Source organism: Mytilus galloprovincialis, chromosome 14 (assembly GCF_965363235.1).
Source record: "Mytilus galloprovincialis chromosome 14, xbMytGall1.hap1.1, whole genome shotgun sequence".
Lineage (NCBI taxonomy): Eukaryota > Metazoa > Mollusca > Bivalvia > Mytilida > Mytilidae > Mytilus > Mytilus galloprovincialis.
In genome coordinates this window covers 41,770,383-41,794,789 of record NC_134851.1, presented here as the reverse complement: position 1 = coordinate 41,794,789, position 24,407 = coordinate 41,770,383, and the positions used below count along the sequence as shown (strand labels likewise).

Sequence of the window (24,407 nt, the reverse complement as noted above, 5' to 3'; positions counted from 1 at the left end):
TTGTTTACATATCCCTTTATTGTAATTCTTATCCGATGTGTTGACTTTCGGCTAGGACTGTTATACTAACGGGACTGGGAACCGTTACACCAATCAGTGTAATAATATCTACATCACAGTCGTAAGAACTAGACTTTTCATGACATATTCAATACACCTTTTAAATGTAATGTTAAAACGTAACTAAGAGGAACTTGATGATTCCCTTTCAAGATGCTCGTACATTAGACATTTATACTTACCTATAATGATTTACTTTCATAGTTGTTACTTGGATGGAAAGTTGTCTGATGGGCACGCATACCACATCTTCCTATATCTATATATTATTTAAATCCAGGAGTTAGCAACATTTGTTGTTGCTTGGTGTTCAACAGACGTAAATCACGTGTCTAATGATATGTGTTGTTTATTTTAATTGATGAAATGATCGATGATTAATAAAACAAAACAATTCTAATATCACAAAAGATACGCATTATCCTTACGGCAATTCTAAAAGAGAAGCAGAATATAAGATATTGTATATATACTTTTTTTTCTAATTTGAATAAGTAATGCATTGTAAAATATGGATCGCTTACTTATGTATCTTCATTCAGTCAAAATACATCCATGCACTTTGCACAATATACTTACTAATGTCAATGTCTTACTGAAATCTGATATCTGGTACCAATTTGATCTTACGCTTAAATCAAATATATATACTGTTTTACTTCCTTCGATGAAATAAGTTGTGTTCTGTTTTATTTCATATTATGTTAACAATTTTACTTTGTTTTTCTATCCAGAGTGATGGTACTGCACTTCATATTGCTGTACGGAATGAGAACATAGAAATCGTCAAGTTGTTGATTGATTGTGGTATTGATCTCAATATACAGGTCAGTGGATGATACATACTTAATATGTAAATGTCAAACTAGATAAATCTGTTCTGTTGTGTGTTTTGATATATTTCAGCGAAAGTATAAGTTAAGTTTTCTAGCGTATTAACGCAAACCTGTCCTTAAAATGAAATAATTGTGTGTTCTTGATTGAGTTAAATCTAGAAACCCATTTCTTTCATGCCGATTATTTAGATGCAAAATCACTGTTTTGGGAATACAGTGTAGGAAAAAATCATTGTTTGGGAATCTGCACGTATGCAAAATCAAAGTTTTGAAAAAAGTAAAATCACAAACATACTGAAATCCGAGAAAAAATTCAAAACTGAAAGTCCATAATCAAATGGCAAATTCTTAAGCTCTCAAACACTTTGACCTATAATGGTTTACTTTTATAAATTGTGACTTGGATGACGAGTTGTCACATTGGCACTCATACCTTCTATCTACATCAAACGAATGAAAATCAACTGGTATATTCCTGACTTGGTACAGACATCTCCTTATGAAGAAAATGTTGGATTGCACCAGGTTTTATAGATAGATAAACCTCTCACTTGTAGATAGTCGCATCAATTTCCTTTATATCAAACATAAATAATAGGTAAAAATGTCAAAAATAGGGATACAGCAGTCAAAAAAGGGATACAGCAGTCATCATTTTGTTATAATCTTAAAACTCTAATAAAAATGTGGACAGTGTTTAACATTTTTTTGATACAACTTCAAATTTATTTCCTTCTACATGTTATATATGATGCAAAAATAATAATATGGAGGTACAATTACATATATATAAACAGTTCATATTAATGTTTACCTGTAGGTAACTAAGTCATCTGGTCCAGTTTGAAAAGGTCAAAAATAAGTATGTCGAGATCTGAAGCTGTCAGACTATATTTTACACCCACCCTACATAGAATTGTCCTTCATTTGAGTGACAGTGTATATACTTTTCTATGATTTGTATATAATGTGTTCTAAAAATAATACACCTAACTGTAAACATATATTTTGAATAGAGCAGGGGCGAAATTTTCTTAAAGTATTTTTGTTAGTTTATGTCTTAGATAAATTCACTACGATGTTACTGTTTCTCTGACCAATGTTTGTTATATGTCTGTCTTGTTTTACTTACGTCATTCCGTCAGGCTGTTCAATATAGTTTTTTATTAGAATTCTTCGACTGTTTTTTAAATTGTTTACATATCCCTTTATTGTAATTCTAATCCGATGTGATGACTTTCGGCTAGGACTGTTATACTAACGGGACTGGGAACCGTTACACCAATCAGTGTAATAATATCTACATCACAGTCGTAAGAACTAGACTTTTCATGACATATTCAATACACCTTTTAAATGTAATGTTAAAACGTAACTAAGAGGAACTTGATGATTCCCTTTCAAGATGCTCGTACATTAGACATTTATACTTACCTATTATGATTTACTTTCATAGTTGTTACTTGGATGGAAAGTTGTCTGATGGGCACGCATACCACATCTTCCTATATCTATATATTATTTAAATCCAGGAGTTAAGCAACATTTGTTGTTGCTTGGTGTTCAACAGACGTAAATCACATGTCTAATGTTATGTGTTTTCTTATTTTAATTGATGAAATGATCGATGTTTAATAAAACAAAACAATTCTAATATCACAAAAGATACGCATTATCCTTACGGCAATTCTAAAAGAGAAGCAGAATATAAGATATGGTATATAAACTTTTTTTTCTAATTTGAATAAGTAATGCATTATAAAATATGGATCGCTTACTTATGTATCTTCATTCAGTCAAAATAAATCCACGCACTTTGCACAATATACTAATGTCAATGTCTTACTGAAAGCTGATATCTGGTACCAATTTGATCTTACGCTTAAATAAAATATATATGCTGTTTTACTTCCTTCGATGACATAAGTTGTGTTGTGTTGTGTTCTGTTTTATTTTATATTATGTTAACAATTTTACTTTGTTTTTCTATCCAGAGTGATGGTACTGCACTTCATATTGCTGTACGAAATGAGAACATAGAAATCGTCAAGTTGTTGATTGATGGTGGTATTGATCTCAATATACAGGTCAGTGGATGATACATACTTAATATGTAAATGTCAAACTAGATAAATCAGTTCTGTTGTGTGTTTGGATATATTTCAGTGAAAGTTTACGTTAAGTTTGCAGCGGATTGACGCAAACCTGTCCTTGAAATGTAATAATTGTGTGTTCTTGATTGAGTTAAATCTAGAAACCCATTTCTTTCATGCCGATTATTTGGATGCAAAATCACTGTTTTGGGAATGCAGTGTAGGAAAAAATCATTGTTTGGGAATGTGCACGTATGCAAAATCAAAGTTTTGAAAAAAGTAAAATCACAAACATACTAAAATCCGAGGAAAATCCAAAACGGAAAGTCCATAATCACATGGCAAATTCTAAAGCTCTCAAACACTTTGACCTATAATGGTTTACTTTTAAAAATTGTGACTTGCATGGCGAGTTGTCTCATTGGCACTCATACCTTATATCGTCATCAAACGAATAGATATCAACTGTGACATTCCTGACTTGGTACAGGCATTTTCTTATGTAGAAAATGGTGGATTACACCAGGTTTTTTAGGTAGCTAAACCTCTCACTTGTATGACAGTCGCATCAATTTCCTTTATATCAAACATACATAATAGGTAAAAATGTCAAAAATAGGGATACAGTAGTCATCATTTTGTTCTAATCTTAATCACTATAAAAAAAATGTTGACATTTTGTTCATGCACCTTCCAAATTTATTTCCTTATATATGATGCAAAAATTAGTAATATGGAGGTGAAATTAAATATATAAACAGTTCATAATAATGTTTATCTGTAGGTAACTTAGTCATCTTGTCCAGTTTGAAAAGGTCAAAAATAAGTATGTTTATTTGAAGCTGTTAGACTATATTTTACACCAAACCTACATAGAATTGTCTTTAATTTGAGTGACAGTGTATATAATGTGTCCTAAAAATAATACACCAAACTGTAAAAGTATTTTTTGAATGGAGCAGGGATGAATTTTTCTTGAAAAAAAATAAAACCCCCAAGGGTGACTGGGGAAAAGAAATATGGTCACTTGGTCTTCTCTCGACCGGCAGTAAAACGCTTGCTGAAGTGGGGCGTCCGTTTGGCTGTGCGGGATGTATTAAGTTCGGAGACATGTCAGGTCAGAATGGGGACGTTAAATCCTATGTCTCGTGTAAAGAGGGTGTCACGCTCTTTGCACATTGAGAACCCTTGTAACAACTCTTTGAGGGGTCCGTAGTTGGCCTGTTGCAAGGCAAAATTTCTGTCCCTATCCAATGTACCCTCATTTTCCAGTGGTATTCCAAATGTCCCCGACCATCATCCCAAATGGCCTCTATCATGACAATACCTACCTATGGATTTATTGTGAACTTGTTCTCGTCGGGAATATGCATGAAATATTTGCCACTTGACGTTAAGCAACCAACAATCAATCAATCTATATCACAGCCGTTAGAACGAGACTTTACCTGCGCTAATTATCGATACGCCATATTGTTTTGACAGTTACAGCGTTCCTTGATCTTATAATTTCGGTAATTTGTTATTTTATTTTATAGTTAATAGAAAATGGTAATCATTTTTAAAAACATGATAAAAGTTATCACGATTTTTGACAGTTGTTATTTATCACAAAATCCCGCCTTAAGTGTAACAAATAGCATACATGTATGAAGATTATAATTTTCAGAATGAAAATGGCGTGGGGACGATGTGGGAAAAAGTTTATGATTCATTGAATTTCTTATAACTTTTGATTGAAAAGAGATATGCATGTTCGTTTTTTTGTAAAATCATATTTATAGATTATAGGATGGATTTGTCATTTTTAATAGTGAAAAGTGGAAAACATTTCTTTCTCATTACAATCGGAACTCACATGCACGGCTCAAATAACTTTTATTGTTCCTATAAAATTGCTTACTCCTTTTTATGTGTCCAAGATTTTATTATAATCAGGGTAAATTTTGCTTAGTTATAGTCTTCAAGTAACATTTAGCATATGACATTAGGTTCCATAGTTAGAACTACAAATGAAGGCCTGGTCATGCACGGTCATATTTAAATTTTGGTTTAAACACGAAGTTTACAAAAGTTAAAAACAATATGGCTATATTTTCACGAGACCAGGGTAACTTTTGTTATATGGATTAATTAGGAATTGAAATTGTCAACATTGATTTTATTGCACATTTATTGTTTTCATCAGGATTATTTATCATCTGTTAACTTTTGACACGTTGTTTTCTTAGTGGTCAAGTAAAGTACCGGCATTTCGATTATATCTGGTTTATTTTCAACAGTAATACACTGACTTCTTATTAATGATTTTTCGTAAACAATATCTATTTTTTGCATGTAAACTAATTGATTAAATATTTTTTCTTTATTTCAAATCCACCAATTTTAACTGTTTTTTTTTTCTATATATGCTGACTTGTTTGCCAAAATCTATTGTTAACATATACCGAATGCTAATTTACTACGTGACACGATCAGCTGTCAATCAAAACAAAAAAATCAATAATCCTCTATCGGGCATTGAAATCTCAACAGATCGATCAGTTTCAAGTCCCGTTAGTATAATAGTCCCAGCTTTCGGTCTCTTTTGATTTTCTCACTACCCTTTAATTAATCATGATTTTACGAAACGACAAGAAAGCATAACACACCAATCCTTCAAGGATATCCTCGTGCTCAAAACAACTCGTTCCAAATATTAATTCAACCTCCGTCAATCGAAATACCCCTTTTAAATTGAGAACTTTTTATAATTGTGTCAAATGCTGCTGCAGCAAGATTATTAACTAAAAATGCACAGGAATATCATGTGATGTATTTTTCGCCCTCTTTGTTTTAAGACAAAAAAATCGATATACAGAAAATAAAATAGAATGGAAGTAGGAACATATAATCAAGACCAAGAAGACTATTTTTCATGTGTTTATATATCAAAACAGAATGTGTACTAGATAATCATTGGCTCATCTATCATATTCTTAAATACTGTGAAATATGTGTTATTGAGGCTCAATTTACTTTCATTTTATTTAACATGAAGGCTCGGTTCACGTTAATTTCATGTGAATTTCTCGAGAAATCTCAATTAACGTGAATTTCACAGTGAATTTATTCACGTGAACAAACTGTGCATGTGTAAGTTAAGAATATGATTGGTTATCTTATCTTTCACCTACATATAGAAAATAAGAATAGAATAACTTTAATATAATGCAAGATCATGTAGGAATAAAAAGTAAACACACATCAAAACAAACATCATAAAACTAAACCCTGTAGAAGAACCACGAGTAACTCACATACGTGAAATGTACCGAACATGCCGAATTCAAACCACAAACAAAATGAAATACATCAACTAGGCACACAATGACCCACCAGACCCACACGTTTAAGGGCATACGATACAGTTACAGGGAATGTAATGACGTTGCTAACGTAAAATGTTATTTTCGCGACGTCAAACTCTGACATATCGGGAAAAGATGCATTTTTCGACTGATTTTTATCATTCAAACTGATTTAATTTCAAAACGAGTGCATGGACCCCTATTTTTTAAAACAACAATTTGTTTCATTTTGCAAGGAGATTATGTGACCCAAATTTTATAAAACTGTAAATAGCGCATTTTTTTTTTAATTTTGATAAACATACAGCAAAAAATGACGTTTTTTCCTCTATTAATGAACATTAGATAAATATAGAGTTATTTCGGAATAAAAATTGCATAATTTTTAATGATACTTATAAAATACAGATATTACCGATTATTTAACAAAAACCATTTTGTGTTTATCTTTTAAAACAAAAAAGTTATGTCTTTCTTTCGAAAAAGAAAATACGGACACAAATCTGAATTTTGAGCAAATATACAAAATTTCGAACTCCTTTTACTCAAAAAGTAGCACATGAAGGTATATTTTTTATTACATATTTGATTTAATGAGGTAAAATATAGCATACATGCAAATTTTCATCAACTTGTAAATACAGGTTCAATACGGTATCGTATGCCCTTAAGAAAGAAAGATGTATAAATATCAAACCACGTCGTGTTCAACAGCGAACATCAGACTTACAAAAGAAATATCATAACTAAATACATGAATGTTGATTATATAGATACCGAGACGCATCGTTAAGCATTGCAAATTCTGTTAACAAATTGTTATTTTGGGAATAGGCCACGTTAGTTACTGATTAAGAAGATCAGACGACGTAAATGGTTAACCCTATATAAGACGCGGTAAAAATGTCGTTTCTTAGTTAAGAGACACATCGTATAGATCAACTAATTCGTGATATGAAAACATAGCGAATATATACCTAATTTTGTTGAAATTGTAATTTGTTTTTTTTTTCTTTTTTCTATTCAGAGTGCATTGAGTGATGTTACTGCACTTCACATTGCGGTACGTAACTGGAACAAATCAATCGTCAAGTTGCTGATTAATGCTGGTATTAATCTCAATTTACAGGAAAAGGTCAGTGGAAATTAAATCAAACTAAAAAAGTATCAATTAGATGTTAATATCTGCAATACGAAAAAACATAATTACTGCATCATATTTGCAAATCAAACTATACATACAACCTTTCTGTGATGTGTTTTCTATACTATTAAACGAGAAGACCTCATTTTTGGTGTCGCTTCTCTTCTTTCCAGAATAAATTAATCAACACGCCTCTGTGTCCTATAGGTACAGTGCATAGTCGCATTTGTCATCCATTCATATGATTATTCAGATTGAGTTATTTTAGGAGAAAAACGAGAAAAAAGGCATCCGGATATTGTCCCGTCATTGTACGAAATTTTAAGTCAGATTAGACTTCCGGTTTGCGTTTTTCTGTATACTTTGAACATACATATACTACGAATAAAGTGTATTTTCAGAATTTTATCTGCTATCATTTTCAAGTTTACTATCCACGGCGGTCACAGAGTTTATTAAATAGAAAGGGTCTGTATACTATATCAATGATCACCATGGATCGATTAGTAAACTTAGAATTGAAAGTAAATACGCTTTATTTATATAGTAATGAATGTTCATAATATACAGATAAGCGCTAAAATTGTTCATGTGAACTTTTGATACTCTTTCTGAAATTCTCCAGTCATTAAATCTTTTACAAAATTCATTAATTACATAAAAAAAAAGAAGATGTGGTATGATTGCCATGTTAAGACAACTCTCCACAAGAGACCAAAATGACACAGATATTAACAACTATAGGTCACCGTACGGTCTTCAACAAAGAGCAAAGCCCATACCGCATACTCAGCTTCAAACTCTCCACAAGAGACCAAAATGACACAGATATTAACAACTATAGGTCACCGTACGGTCTTCAACAAAGAGCAAACCCCATACCGCATACTCAGCTTCAAAAGGCCCGACATGACAATGTAAAACAATACAAACGAGAAAACTAGCGGCCTTATTTATGTACAAAAAATGAACGAAAAACAAATATGTAACACATAAACAAACGACAACCACTGAATTACAGGCTCCTTACTTAAATAAATGTTCATAACATACTAAATGTATGTTCATATTGAAATTGATAGAAAACCAAAAATTGGAAACTTTGGAAATAAAGGTGGAGGGTAAAAAAACATTTTCCTGTCCCCAATAACCTATGACTTATGATACTTTTGCTGAAATTCTCCAGTCATTCTGTATTTTACAAAATTCTTCCAACAACACTTTGCATACTTTAAACTACGCTCTGAATGCCCGCGATTTCGCGGGTGTGTTCTAGTAACATTATAAAGTGAAGAATGTATATTAAAGTTGCAGCGTATTTACATTAACCTGTCTTTGAAATGTAAATGTTTGAGTGTTCTTGATGGAGTTTTAAATCTAGAAACCTATTTTTGTCGCGCATATATGCCGTAGGCATAATAACTGTTTTCGAATATGTGTAAGCAAAATCACTGTTTGGAAATGTGCACGAAGGCAAATAACTGCTCTTGAATATCCGCGAAACAAATATTACTCAAAACAAAAATTATAGTTTTGTATTTAGTTCCGTATCACAAAAAGAATTTGATCAACATGAAAAGGTTATATCCTAAACGATTAACTGTTGACCTATTGGAAAATAACCTTTGCTAGACCCCCAACCTCCAAGGGTGACTAAGGAATAGAAATATAGTCCCTTAGTCTTCTTCCGACCGGCAGTAAAACGCTTGCCAAAGTGAGGCGTCCGTTTGGCTGTGCGGGATATATCAAGTTTGCAGCCACGTCAGGTCCGAATTTGGAACTTAAATCCGATGCCTCCTGTATAGAGGGTGCCATGCTATTTACACGTTAAGGACACTTGCAACAACTATTTGAGGGGTCCGTAGGTGACCCGTTGCAAGGAAAAATTTTCTGTTCCTATCCAATATACTCTCATTTTCCAGTGGCAGTCCATATTTCCCCGACCATCATCCCAGATGGCCTCTGTTACAAGACACACCTATTGTATTTATTGTAAACTTGTTCTCGTCCTGAACATTCATGAAATATTTGCCACTGGGCGCTAAGCAAGAATCAATCAATCCACCTTTGCAAGATTTAATTATTTTCTATGAAGCGTTACATGAAGGCCATACTTGTATATTGCTATAAAGTATTCTCCCTTGAATTCTATTTACTAAGATAGGTTGGAGCTTAGAGTAGCTATACTTAATAGGGGAAAACATTAAATCTAGGCGTTGTTTGTTAACTCTCTGATGAGTAGCAATAACCCTATCCACCGTGTAGAACGTAACATGCGGCGTGTCAACTATACTTGACACGGGGTGTAGGTTTTGAAATGGAGAAAAACGATCACGACAATTTCAAGTATCAAACGTGTATTCGAAATCGAAAATGATTTGCACATATCTCTTTTAGCTCAATACTAAAATTAATGTATGAATGATTATGACTGCAAAAAGGATATGCAGATCCATTTTCCTTTAGATTACCATAGAAACAGATTTATAGCACATTCTGTCTTTATATAAAAATGAGGAGATGTGGTATGATTGTTTATAAGACAACTATCCACCAAAGTGGGTATTAGCAATTATAGACAACTGTACGGCCTTCAACTATGAGATAAACCAATAACGTATGGTTGGCTATTTATGGTCCCGGCTGACATGAAAACAAAATTTAATAGAGAAAACTAGGGGCCTTATTATATAACAAAAAAAATACGAAAACCGAATATGTCAAACATGAACTAACTACAACCACTGAACTACAGGCTCCTGACTTGAAACAGACACATAAAGAATGTGGTGGGGTTAACATGTTCGGGAGCGCTCAACCTTCTCCTAATTTGGGACAGTGGTGTAGCAATATAACAAAAGAAAAAAGCAGTTAATATAAAAGTCATAACCCATCAGATGGATAAAACTAGAAATACAACACAAAGTAGACGTGGACGGGTACTTATGCATCCCAAAAACAAAATACACTAAGTACATGCCGATCTGACATTACTCGCTGTTACTGACATCTATATCAAAGCCAATAACAACTTATGACAACATCGTGCATCTAAGACTGAAAGTATTTTATACTTTCTTTAGTAAAGAATTCCATTTCCAACGCGCAATTGCTACTCTTAAACTTTAATCAGTATTTTATTCGATCGTTTTTATTAGCTAAAAAGAATAAAAAAAGGTGTTTCTTTGTGATTATTTAATTATTTAGGGGGTATAGAAATAATATTTAGATAATTTGTGTATTCCTGTGCGCGATGAAAAAGTCACAAATATGTCTCTATGGTTATGTGACGTATAATCGGGTCACAGCATTATAGTACGGTGACCAGACCCAATATATTTTAGATTTAATTGTCAAACATACTATATGGCTATATTATATATCATTGGATTCGGAAAAATGAGTACTATTGAAATATCGATGTCGTCAAAAAGAAATGAGGTAACAGTTTTGCATAAAATGAGGTCAAAGATCAAATTCTGTTTTTATTTTTTCTTCCATACTTTCAAAATTTGAAGGAATATTCAACAATTTAGGTTAAATTCAAGATACAGACAATTTCTTATATCAATAAGCAATGAATTATGTCGAAAATGTTGAAAATGAAAAAAAATAATAATAAGAAATCGACTTATTCTGGAAATTGGCGTTTTTCAAATATTTGTTCTATTACACAAGATCAACTCATATTCTGTTAAAATTACAGTAGTTACCTTGCCGGCTGACATTCAACCTCATCAATAAATGATCAATATTATTTTTACCTGCATCCTACTGTCATTAAGGCATATTTTGCATAAAATCGTTAATTACCAGGCTTCTCACAAAAGAAATCAAAGTTACTCAATTTTATTACGGCACAATATATACACAAGACAAACAGATATATTTCACAGCACAGGACAAACACTCGACTGTACCACTGATAGTCACATATAACATGTAAAGTAATGTTAAAGAGCAAATATAGCGTCTAGCCATTAGAAATGATAAATATATTCATCCAAACAGCTCGAATAAACACATGAGCTAGCCACAGTATACACAAGCACATCTTATAAATAAGTACACAAAATACATTAAAATTCATAACTAACACAGTTGTATGCGGCGGGTGGGAGGGTTAATATTTTCAATGAAAAATTTCAAATGTACCGCGAATCCCGAAACAAAGAAATATATAAGAGCGTCCTGTATCCAGGTAACAAATTGACCAATCAAAATAAGGAATACTCGGAACAATTTCTTCCGAGTAAATGTAAACAGTGATTCATGTGGTAATTATCCATTTTTATAAAATCAAAAATTACACAATTACCAGGCTTCTCACAAAAGAAATCAAAGTTACTCAATTTTATTACGGCACAATATATACACAAGACAAACAGATATATTTCACAGCACAGGACAAACACTCGACTGTACCACTGATAGTCACATATAAGATGTAAAGTTAATGTTAAAGAGCAAATATAGCGTCTAGCCATTAGAAATGATAAATATATTCATCCAAACAGCTCGAATAAACACATGAGCTAGCCGCCAAGCCAACGGCCGCCAAAAAATAAACAAACAACTGTGTTGAACAAAGAATTAAGCAGATTAATTTTAACTATCATATAAACAATACACAATTTAAGCTTGTTAATCTAGCATGCAAGAAATAATATCAAGCAAAAACTAAATAATTAAAGCAAGCAAGGAAGAAACAATATCAACCCTGAACATAAACTTTTCTCCATACAAGAAACAATATCTCATATGAAAAGAAACCGCACCCAACAGTGTGAACAATACTCACTGAAAAGAGTCCCTTACCTGCAATATAAAATAAAAATATTAGTACATATTAATATAAATAAACCTAACTACATCTTAACCAAACAATCTTAAATAATACCAATACATATTAAGGAAAATAAAATAAAAATAATCCAAATTTTAGTATGGAAGAAATAATATCAACCATAAACTAAAAAAACCAAAGGAAGTATGGTAAAAACATGAAATTCAACCATATCTAATCCTTTAACTCCACTTGAGAAATTCATCTCAAATGACAAGTTAACCTATCTAAATTAAATGAGCAACCCTTCTTTTAAAATATAAACCTAACTGCCTTGTACCTTCACAATTGAGATGTAACCCACCATCTTTATAGGCAAATAGCTCCACCTTTGGCTTTCCACATTTCAAAAAATATCTATACGAATGAATGAATTCGACTTCATAACTCAAACATAAATTTAACAAAGCCATATTAACATCCTTTATCTTCTGACCCGTTTCCTCAAAATCAACAGGACGAGGAAGAATACCAGACAAAGCAATAACCATAGAAGGAAACAACAACTTGGCGGTAGAAATTAAATTACAATAGGCAGACTTAAACTGATCAATAGATAAAATATGAATATCATTGGTACCACAATGAATAACTAAACATTTATAACCTTCATAAATACTCCCCTTGTTCTTGTTAAGCTGATAGGTTATTTCTCCAATGGAAGCCCCCCGAAACGCATAAACATCCGCATTCTCAAGCTTCACATATTTTGCGATTGAGTCTGACACTATCAGAAAAGTTCCTGGTTCTACAAAGAAACGATATAAATTAGTAACCTAACAAGAAAACACTCTTCGACATCATTTGCAAAACTTGAAGTTTCTGTTCCAAAGTAAATTCTAAATACTTTTTATAAGCATCACTATGCCAATCTCCATGAAGTTGAATTAATTCCGTAGAAACCTCAGCATCAAAAGCTAAAGTTGCCCCCCCTCTTCTAAAACTATGAGTAGAGTAAAATAAAGAGTTACGACCTGTTTTTTGTATTAAATATCGAAGCTTATTTTGATACTCTTTATAAGTAATGGGCAGAATGCGCCCCTTTTTAACTTTACAAAATGCAGGATCCTTTTTAACCGCAGGAATAGCTTTGATCATAATCTTGTATGCATTAACCGGACATAAAATACTCCCCTGAATACTAGAAATGGGAATTCTCAACTTTCTTTGTCCAAACTGAATTGTTTTAGACCATTTCAAAATAATTATTAAAACATCATTCTCAATAATAATATCCCCTCTACATAATTGCTTATTTTCATCAAATTCTTTTTCTGAATTTGGAACAAGATTAGATTTTCTACTCATCATAAAAAAGGTTAACAAAAACAAACTCCAGAAAGTCTTATCCTGGGTGTCATCTAAATCCATAAACTCATAAATTTGTTTTAAAATCAAAGGAGTTATAGGAAGCGCTTTCCTTGGTAAATAAGGATTTAATCTCTGTAAACCTTTCAATGTAAGTTTTAACGAAAAACTTTGTAAATAAGGAAACTCCAAATCATTGTATAAATGCAATAATCTTACTCCATTTAAATAATTTTTAATAGAATTCACCGATTTAAAAGACCTGCTCAGAAATTGAGCATACAAACACACAGTATTCAAAGATGCTGGTAAAAATTTAAAACCAAAATAAATACAAAATGTTAAAAAAGTCCTCCACTGAGGTTTAATGTTTTCAAAAGTGCCATGAGCAAAGGCTGACTTGCACGATGTCTGTTGATCCACTTTCAACAAATTCAGCTGTAAATCTACAATAAATTACCAATCATGAGTAAACTGAAAAAGACCTGAATAGACAAATTTCTCAAAACATTTACCTAATCTCACAACAGGCAATTCATAAAATATGTCTTCAAATCTTGAATCAGAATGCCATCTTGACAAAATATCTGCTGTTCTATTTTCAACTCCAGGAAAATGAACAGCCTTAATTTCAAAATTATACTTTGCAGCATAAAACAAAATTTCTCTTAAACAACATTGCATATATGCATCTCTAGTACAACCAGAATTCAAAACCAACACAGTAGATTGATTATCACATCTCACTAAAATCTTTCTATTTACAAAATGTACACTCCATACTTTAACACAAATCATCAAAGCAATCAATTCAAATTGATTTATATGTAAATTCAAATCCTTCAAAAAGGAAGGAAATTGAACATGAAAAAACTCTCTTTTTTCAAGAAACCAACCTCCACAACCACTCAAAGTAGCATCCGTCTCCAATATTTCATCTGGCTGAGACCAATCCTCTAAAGCCATCATAGAAACACCATTGTAAGACTTTAAAAAATGATACCACCAAAATAAATCTTTCCTTATATACAAAGGAATAATATGGTCACATTTGTCATCTGGTAAACTACGGAGCCAAGTAAGCAACCTAGAAACAAAAAGCCTTCCTGGTCTTACACAGTTAGATACAAAATGTAATTTACCTAACAATGACTGTAACTGTTTAACTGTAGCAACCAGTAAATTTAACCAAGTCTTTACCAACAATAAAATCTCTTCCACTCTCTCAGTTGTTACTGAAATTGTAAGTTCCGAAGTGTCAAATTTCACTCCTAAAAATGTCATAACCGTACTTGGAGAGCTCGCCTTCTCCACTGATTCTTCAAGACCACAACTGTCTAAAAGTCTACCTAATAAATCAAATACAACATTTGCATCTTCTGATTTTTCTGCTCCAGCAAAATCATCTAAATAATTTAATAATAAATAACCAGACTGCTTCATCATGTAAACTACAGATGAAGTCACTCTCTGGCAAATATGAGCTGATGACCTAAGTCCCATGCTTAAAACTCTATCTACAAAAATGTGATTTTTCCAATGAAATCCAACAAAATTAATATCTCCAGGATCAATTGGAATTTGGCGATAAGCCCGATTCAAGTCCCTCTTAAAAATACCACAATTTCTACCTTTTAACTTAATAAGATTAACAAAATCATCTACAGATGGATAAGTCAAATTAACTAACTCACCCAAATAAATATCTTTATCAATACCTGCATTAATACAATTTTCAGAAGGAAAACTTAAATCTAGTATTACCCTTCTTTCACCTGGTGTACTCTTTGGAACTGAATTTAAAGGAGATAACACTAATGAAGAATATATAAAAGGGTTCACTTTTAAAGGCCCAATAACAGCTTTATATTCTAACTCCTTTTTCAAATACTTCAAAATGAAATCCATGATAATTCGTTAAACCTGACAATTTAATTTCTCTCTGAATATCCACAAAATACTGCAAATCTAAAGAATTAACATTCAAATCACAAATTAAACACTTTTTGTGTTTATGACAAAATTCATCAATTTTTAAATTCAAAGCTGATTGAACTGGTAAAGATTTATTTACCACCCTTTTACTAGAAATTCTATAATTATCATTATTAACTGTACAAGTATCAATTTTAGAAACCTCCATTGACTTAGAGAATTCACCTTTCTCAATCAATATTTTGTCCTTATTTGAATCTAACAGTAACCATTCAGGATAAAAAGTATCTATCACTTTTGAATTAAAATTCCCAATGCTATTAACAGCTTTTTTCTAATTCTAGTCATGGCATATGAGGACAAGCCGATGAACTCTCTGGATGTTTCATTTTAGCCTTATCCTCCCTTAAACATGTGGCACAAATGTGCTGGACAAATCTACTTTTGCCTGCAATATCCAAATTATGTCCATCCTTCGAAATATTACATTTATTTCTCTGATACAAAGGACAATACCAAACTTTTCTATCAAAATTCTTTTCAGACGATTTATCTGAATATTTACTTGCTGTTTTATTCAACACTTTCTTTCCTATTAACATTCTAACCTCTAACAGAGAAGTATCATCAGACCATACATTCTCACCTTTTTCAATCAGCTTTACCCATGCTGCATAAAAATTTAACAGTACAGACCATTCAAATTCACTGGCATAATAACAAATTTTGTTCAATAATTATAATCTACCTTCTCTTTCTTTTTTACTAATTTTACAATGCCTTATAATTTCTAGTTCTCCAGCACAAAACTGGCTCATAGTTAGCTGTCTAAACTCCACAGCCTTTCTATTTGTAAACTCATATTTAAGCTCAGATTGAGGCCAGTTCATCTTAATTTTAACTTTATCATGGGGTCTATCTTTGATACCTGATCTGACCTTCTTTTTCTTATGCTTATTTTTCTTTTTATGTGTAGTTTCACTATCAGAATCAGAACTAGACAAAAAATTTGGCTCTGACCCACTACCCGTACTACTATCAGAACTTGAACTACTACTTATAGAAGAATCAGACTCTGAGTTAGACTCTGTGGCTAGCATTTGTTTCATATGTTTATCTACAATTTTCTTAGTCTTTGTATCTTTTCTCAAATGTTTAATATTTAAATTAGAAAGTTCATCACCTTTGCTATCTTTAACTGAGTCTTTGTCTTTATCTTTATCTTTATCTTTACCTTTATCTGTATCTTTGCTTTTTCCTTTATCTTTTCCCTTCTTGGACTGTTCCACCTTCTTGCCGGATTTCTCCTTCGTCGGCTTAGAAGCCCCTTTTAACTCGAGCTCCTCCAACTCCTCCAATTCCTTCATTCTCTTCTCTATTTCCTGTCGTAATTCCACCTTTCTCTTCTTGTTCTTCATTACTTTCTCCTTCTTCTTAACTTCCTTGAGTTTCCTCACCAATTCTTTTGTTTCTTCATCAGTGTCCGACTCCTCGGAATCCATATAAATCGAAAGACGATCTTTCAGATCTTCATAATCCGCCTTTGACATACTGTCATTTCCACCAGTCGCACCGTGCACAAGCTCGTCACCAACCTCCGATTCTCCTATAAGTGCATCGGACTGCATCCCCAGTTGATCGAAAACTCTGTAATTAAAACTCTTCTTGACACGCCTGGGTAAAACTGCCCGGAATTCCTGGTTAGCGCTACTCATGTAAATAATTTCAATGAAAAATTTCAAATGTACCGCGAATCCCGAAACAAAGAAATATATAAGAGCGTCCTGTATCCAGGTAACAAATTGACCAATCAAAATAAGGAATACTCGGAACAATTTCTTCCGAGTAAATGTAAACAGTGATTCACGTGGTAATTATCCATTTTTATAAAATCAAAAATTACACCATGAAATTCATTAAAACTAAAAAACACTCAATACTTCGAAAAAAGTTACAATTCAACATTCCAATCAAAGAGATCCACACAACAGAATTATATCTTCTGGTTAATTGTCAAGGAACATGATTTGAAATTTCTACATAATTCTAACCCTTTACAGGATCAAAGCCCCGGACATGTAAGGTTTTGTAGTGAACAAACACATGACTTTTTTACATGCAGATTTTCCTTTCAATGAAGACACAAGATCCTGAAATATGCCCTTTAAAATACAGGGGGTGTAATGCATCATTTTACTCTCGCAAACCGTATTCTAAAGGTGACCGGATAGGGGTTTAGCAATGTGTAATGCAGTCTAAATTTTTAGTTTGAAACGAAGTACGTAAAACATACTGTTTCAGTGCCGTCTCGCAGGAAGGTAACCTGACTAAACTTACATCTTTACTTTTCAAACTTGAATAATTATTATGATGGAGTGGTTTTAAAGATATAGTTCTGGTCATAAACTTTTGAAATTATCTTTCATGCCAAAACAAGGGCTTCATCATTGTCAATATTACCGAGACTCTAAAAACAACTGAAATAGTCGTGCGTGTCCTTCGCAGTCTTGTAGACAGTTTGTATACTTACTCCAAACAGAGACGAAGTTGCATCACATCCGGTAAGTACATGTGCAGCAGACAATAGTTTTCAAATTGTTATGGAAAGACAGACACATACTAGTAGTTATTGAATGGTTGAAAATCTCCACCCATCATTTACACTGCTAATGTTCCACATCTGCAACCACAAGTCGCTTGTATGTGTCCAATTTTTATAGTAGCGAACACACAGAACAATTACAATTGTATAAGAGGTCCGTGTGATTGTTCTTCCACTCTTTCACATTTCCCTAAACTCCGTGTCAAAGTTTAAGGCATTGGGTATAGGCCTTCTCTTGTGTGCTGAACAAGTTACGACAGCCATGAACAGTGTTGGTATAAATAACTTTAACAATTTCGGAATTAACAAACGTTATGACTATGTAAAGCTCACATCAGGTGGAATCTTATGGGATTTGTCAGAGTTTCCAGTCAGGAATACTTCTCCGCTCTATAATCTGATACACTTTGATGGAAGCTGTAGTCTCTGTGCGGCGTTCCCTTTCGGCAGACCTTATAGAGTTGTTCGTGTCGTAGCGGTCAAAAACATGTGCTACTATGTGCGCCATAGAAATTCATTGGAACATATTTTTTTAATAGTAAGCTGCAAGGTCATCGAATGTTTTACCTTTCTTAACATCAATACATTTGTACATTGAACCAATGCCATACCATCTCTTATGTAAGTTGTGAATGATGGTATAAAGGAAGGTAGGGAAAGTGCACAAGAGACTTAAGATTCAAATTGCTTCACAAAATCCGACTTGCATGATTTTTTCATGGTGCCGTCATTTTGAAAAGGGGATAATGGAATGGGTGCGACAACACATGTTCTATGATAACATCATCTTTACATTTTGCCGAAATCAGTGCACGTCTAATCACAAGTTATGGATTTATGCGACCTGAAAGTATTTCCCCCGATTTATATTTAAGGTTTGTGTTTGACTTTGATATTGGACTATAAAAACTCCTTGTGATCTTAAGAAAGAGCACTAGTGATAAAATGTTTAGACATGTTCAAGCCTTCCTCGACAACTGTGAGCAAAGAACCTCAATATGTACATGTCTTGAAGCATGCATTTAAGAAGAGATATTGATAAGACATTGAGGGTGGGATTCCACACCAAAGGGATCAGTCATGGATCATTTAGATGGTTCACAATGGCAGTAACATGTTCTTCATCTCTTTTCATTGCTGTTGGCTTTGTTTCTTCCTGTGAATTTGCATAATTTGCAGCAGTTCCATCCCTTTTCAGCATAACACGACTAATGGATTCTATGAAATGTCTAGTAAGGGTCCATCTAACAAGCGCAGACTTTTGATTAGTTATGCCTACAGTGCCACCTAATCCCCTTGAGTGATATCTTTTTAAATATTAAGCTGCAAGGTCACCGAATGTTTTACATTTTTTAACATCAATACATTGAACCACATACCATACCATATCGTACTTCAAAGCCCATTTAACGAAAATTGCACCGTACGATTTTTTGACGACAAGTTAACCTTTGAACTTCCAATACTGTGATTTATAGCCGTATGACAATTAAACTCCTTATATAAGCGACTTTTCCTTACTCTGTCATATGAGCGTTATGAATATTGTGTGGCTTGAATTGCTGAAATAGTGATTCTGAGACAAATGAATTTGATATTGTTGATTAATAAAGGTACAAATGTATGAAATATCATATACATGTTAATTATTTTTCATTTTGCGTTAAAAAAAATTATGAAATTAAATTGGAGTGTACTCTATTAAATACAAAGTATTTGTAATGTTAAACTTTTACAAAAACTTTTTAATAACGAATTATTTTTGCTAAACTTTATTTGAAATCGTTAAAATAACATGAATAAGGTGTAACAACAATGTATATAATAACAGAAATCAAATCACGGATGTTATTTCACATTGTTGACCTCAAAACTTTTCTAAGTCGATTTTTCGTTCAAGTAAACTAACGTACTTAAAAGCCCATTTTACGAAAATTGCACAGTATGATTTTTTGACGACAAGTAAAAATGTTAAGTTTAACTTTTGAACTACCAATACTGTGATTTATAGCCGTATAGTCCGAATGACAATTAAACTCCTTAGATAAGCGACTTTTCCTTACTCGGTCACCGTACTATTAACTTGAATTTCTTACCTGTGCGACATTATTTAAAAAAAATGATATTAAATATAATGAATCGGGTCCCCCCTTTTGTTTTCATACATGTGTTATATATACAACAGTTGTGTGCTTTAAACGTATAAAACAAAACAAAATATCATATTATTTGTTTACTTTGAGGCTTTTTCTCTAATCTTAACATAAAAGATGAACACTACTTAAAAGACTTAAATATGTGCTAAAAGAAATACTTTAGTTTGTATTTGTCATAATAGCAGAAATGGTATATTTAAAAGAGAAAGTATCAGATAAAGGCCGAATTAAATGCAAATCTATTTTTTTTTAATAAAACCTCTACCCTTTGATATGCAAAATCTGATACCCCGAACGACACATTATATTTTGATTAAAATGTAATTTATAAACCAAAATTTGTTTTATTAAGTAGCTGGTATTTGATTAATTTTCATGATTGGAAATCATTTCTATATACATTATACAGAAAAAAAATCGTCAAAAGAAGTATTTTATCCTGAAATTTGCATATGAAGCCTAGAAATCGATAAGACGGAAAACCAGGGAGAGGTGTTTGAGAAAACAGGAGAGTGAAAACGTCTACTTTTGCTTGCAGGAAAGAGATTATTGTTCGGTTTCTTCCGCGTAATATATAATTTGGTACAAAGTAAAATCACAAAAATACTGAACTTAGAGGAAGATCAATTGGGAAAGTCCATAATCACATGGCAAAATCAAATAACAAAACGCATCAAAAACGAATGGACAAAAACTGTCATATTCCTGACTTGGTACAGGCATTTTCAAATGTAGAAAATGGTGGATTAAACCTGGTTCTATAGCGCTAACCCTCTCACTTTAATGACAGTCTCATCAATTTCCGATATTTTTACATTGATGCGTTAAATAAACAATTCTCAAAAAAAGAAATTTTGATACTTCAAAAACCGCCACCCCGTATGTGGCAGTATACACGGTGCTATCGAAGTTGTTAATCTAGGAAATACAACCATTGGATATCGTATTAAGTATATACTGCGTATGCAGACGCTCCTGTAATGATGGTGCATTGAAAAGAACTACAGACCTACTCATTCAATCATCCATATAACGAAACTATTGATTTCAGTGATAATATTAGTATTGACTATTTTTTCTTGTTATGAAAAAACAAAACATGTGCATGAGCTAAATAAAGTAATAAACAACAATAAATTAGAGAAAACAGCCGGAAATATAAATGGTGTAAATACTTAAAACTAGGGTGAAGAACAATTATTAATGACAATACAGGCTGTAAAAGTCAGGAAAGTATATTAACCAAATAAATGGATTTTAATTGATGTGAAACACTGAACAGTGGCATCAGGACGTTTGTTTTTGTGTTCACAACATAGTTTGTGATATAAGAAAGACTGATTTCACTCGAGGACTAAAAATAATTTTACGTCAACTATAATGATTGTTCGTTTCAGTTTCAATGTGAAACTAATTTTATGATTTGGATCGCTAATTTATTTTACCTTTGTTGCGTTCAACAACATACGTGCAGTATATAGAATTGATCCTTTCTTATGAAAATGTTATTGAAATCTAATATCGATTACCTGCTTGAACACAAACTTACTGCAACACTGCAGTGTTTTACTTTTTTTGATGATATACGTTGCTTTCTTTATTGGTCATTGTTAAAACTGTTGTATGTTTTAAACTCAGAATGGTAAAACTGCACTTCACCTTACTGCATGGAACGGGGACACAGTAATCGTAAAGCCGACCAACGCTGGTTTTGGTCTCAATCTACAGGAAAAGGTCAGTAGATAATAAATCAAACTGAGATTTTTTTTAAACTGAAAAAATACCAATCACATGTTTAAATCTAAAACAACATATTCGAGATTGTTCAGGAAATAGGCGAAAGATACCAAAGGGACTCCCAACCCGACAAGTCGAAAAAAAAACGACAACACCACGTCAAAACGAATAAGAAAGAAAGAAAACAGTGTTGAAAGCACACAATAGAAAACTAAACAGTGATCAACACGAACTCCACCAGAAACCGAGGTAATTTTTAGTGCTCTAGAAGGGTATGCAGACCCTTCTTCTACGTTGAACTTGTTGTGTTGCTATCATGGTCTTTCGCTGGCTTTCTTTAGGTCTTACTGTTTTGACATCTTTTAAATTTCAGTATTTTTGTTAATATGTTTTGACTATTTTATAATATTTTATATACAAAGAGGACATACTAGCACTCTTAATTAACAGACAAAATTTCGTAGTATTTTTTAAAAGTTGACTGATTTATTATGCAGCTACATGTATATACATTTTCACGATTAAGTTCATATTCGGTCAGTTTTGTTTGATGTGAAAGATTAAGGGTGTTATACGATATATTATGGATATCGAAACTACCTTTTTTTAGTGAAAAATCAATAAGTTCATTAAAACGAAAAATGCTAGCACTGTTAATTGATACCGATAACATTTAGAAGTCGTTGTGATCCTATTTTGCTGTCATTTGTTTTCTGAAATCCATCTTCATTCATTATGCGACTATATAATGTTTTATAATAAAGTTCAAATATGGTCAGTTAATGTTAATTTTATGAAATTCAGAAGTGTTTGCGTCTGTTTGAGCAATTTTTAACTATGAGCGGACGCGAGTACGACGAAGATATTTCAAGATGTTCTTTGTTAGAAGCAAATAAATTACCATTTTTAATATATTAGTGGTACTCGCGTCCTCTCATTTTAAAAATTCAATATTTCTACACCAAATAATCCTTGTTTTACGGATAAGTCGATAATATGTGAACCAAGGCCCGGAACAAACTTGCATTTCCAATCTGCATGAGTATTTTATTTTGACTAAGGTGTTATTAATCTTTCTTGATTGAGTTTTAATGCTGGGGAAAAAAGCTTTTTTGGTGCTTTAAGTTATTTTAAGTCAGTGAAAGCAAAGACAAATGTGAAATCGATAATAACATGTATTGGTCACCGTGTTGTTTTTTAATCTACTAGTCATGCAAAACGACCTACATTTGCATAGATTAATCTAGGAAACAAACCTGTTTTGGAATAAAGACAAATCTATGGAATAGAATTTAAAATAAATTATATGGAGAAAAATAAATGGAACAGTAGTATAATGTTGTGTAATTGTTCAAAGATAGGTGTTATAATATGCTTTCCGAAAATAAGAACAAATGGTATCATTGAAATTTTCTTTTTGCTACAAGTAAAAATTGAAAATATCTTGATCATTCTTTTATAAATAATTTACTATTTGATTCATTTCAACTCGTTTAGCTCAGTAGAAAATTTGAGTGGAACTAACAATAATATTTGGTATTTGTTAAAACAGTCTAACTACATGAACTATTACAATAAAGCAATTGTTTGTCCTAACTTAAACGAACGGTCTTAGTCAATTATTGTCAATTCGTGTCAACATTTACAGATTTATCAACAGTACTATACTGATTATACAATCCCTTAGTTTGCCTCATGTATCATTCAATGTGTTGTTAAAATTTGTCTCTTTCTATCCAGAAGGGTGAATCTGCATTTCACGAAGCTATGCTGAACGAGAAAATAATCATCGCCAAAATGTTAATTGACGGTGGTGTTGATCTTAATTTACAGGACCAGGTCAGTGGATGCCTCCTCAAATTTAAGCATTATCGATCACATGTCAAAGTTAAATATAACAAATACAAATTACACTGCGCCAATGATGCTGGACAAATACTAATTTAATGCTCAAAACCTGACAGAAACTTTAAACGTACTATAAAACCTTAAACAATGTCACAATATAACCCAGAAGTCTAACCACTGAATAGTATTAGTGCTTTAATAATTATGACATTGTTTTTATTCTGACTTGATCAGCAAGAATATTAAGCAAACCTGCTAGGTCGAGATGGCATTTGAGCGGATGAAGTCAGTATCAAAAAATAAAATGCCATTATTTTTTAAATTGACAACTTGTCTTAACTCTATGCCTTTTCGTTGAAAATAAGGTTTGTTAACTACAAATATATGATTTGACTTTATTCATTATTAAACCGTTCTATTAAAGTAATTCTTATTAGAGAAAAAAAAATAAACATACATGCTATTTAATTGTTCCGGAATGATAAGTAACAA

At 32.3% G+C, this 24,407-nt stretch overlaps 1 long non-coding RNA gene across 1 annotated transcript; it reads left to right on the top strand.

Moving 5' to 3' along the window:
- The first annotated feature begins 787 nt into the window (after positions 1 to 787).
- Positions 788 to 22,069, top strand: LOC143059525 (uncharacterized). The gene is made up of 3 exons (XR_012973502.1): positions 788 to 887; positions 7,367 to 7,474; positions 21,969 to 22,069. It is a non-coding gene; the product is annotated as an uncharacterized LOC143059525 (long non-coding RNA).
- Positions 22,070 to 24,407: the final 2,338 nt, after the last annotated feature.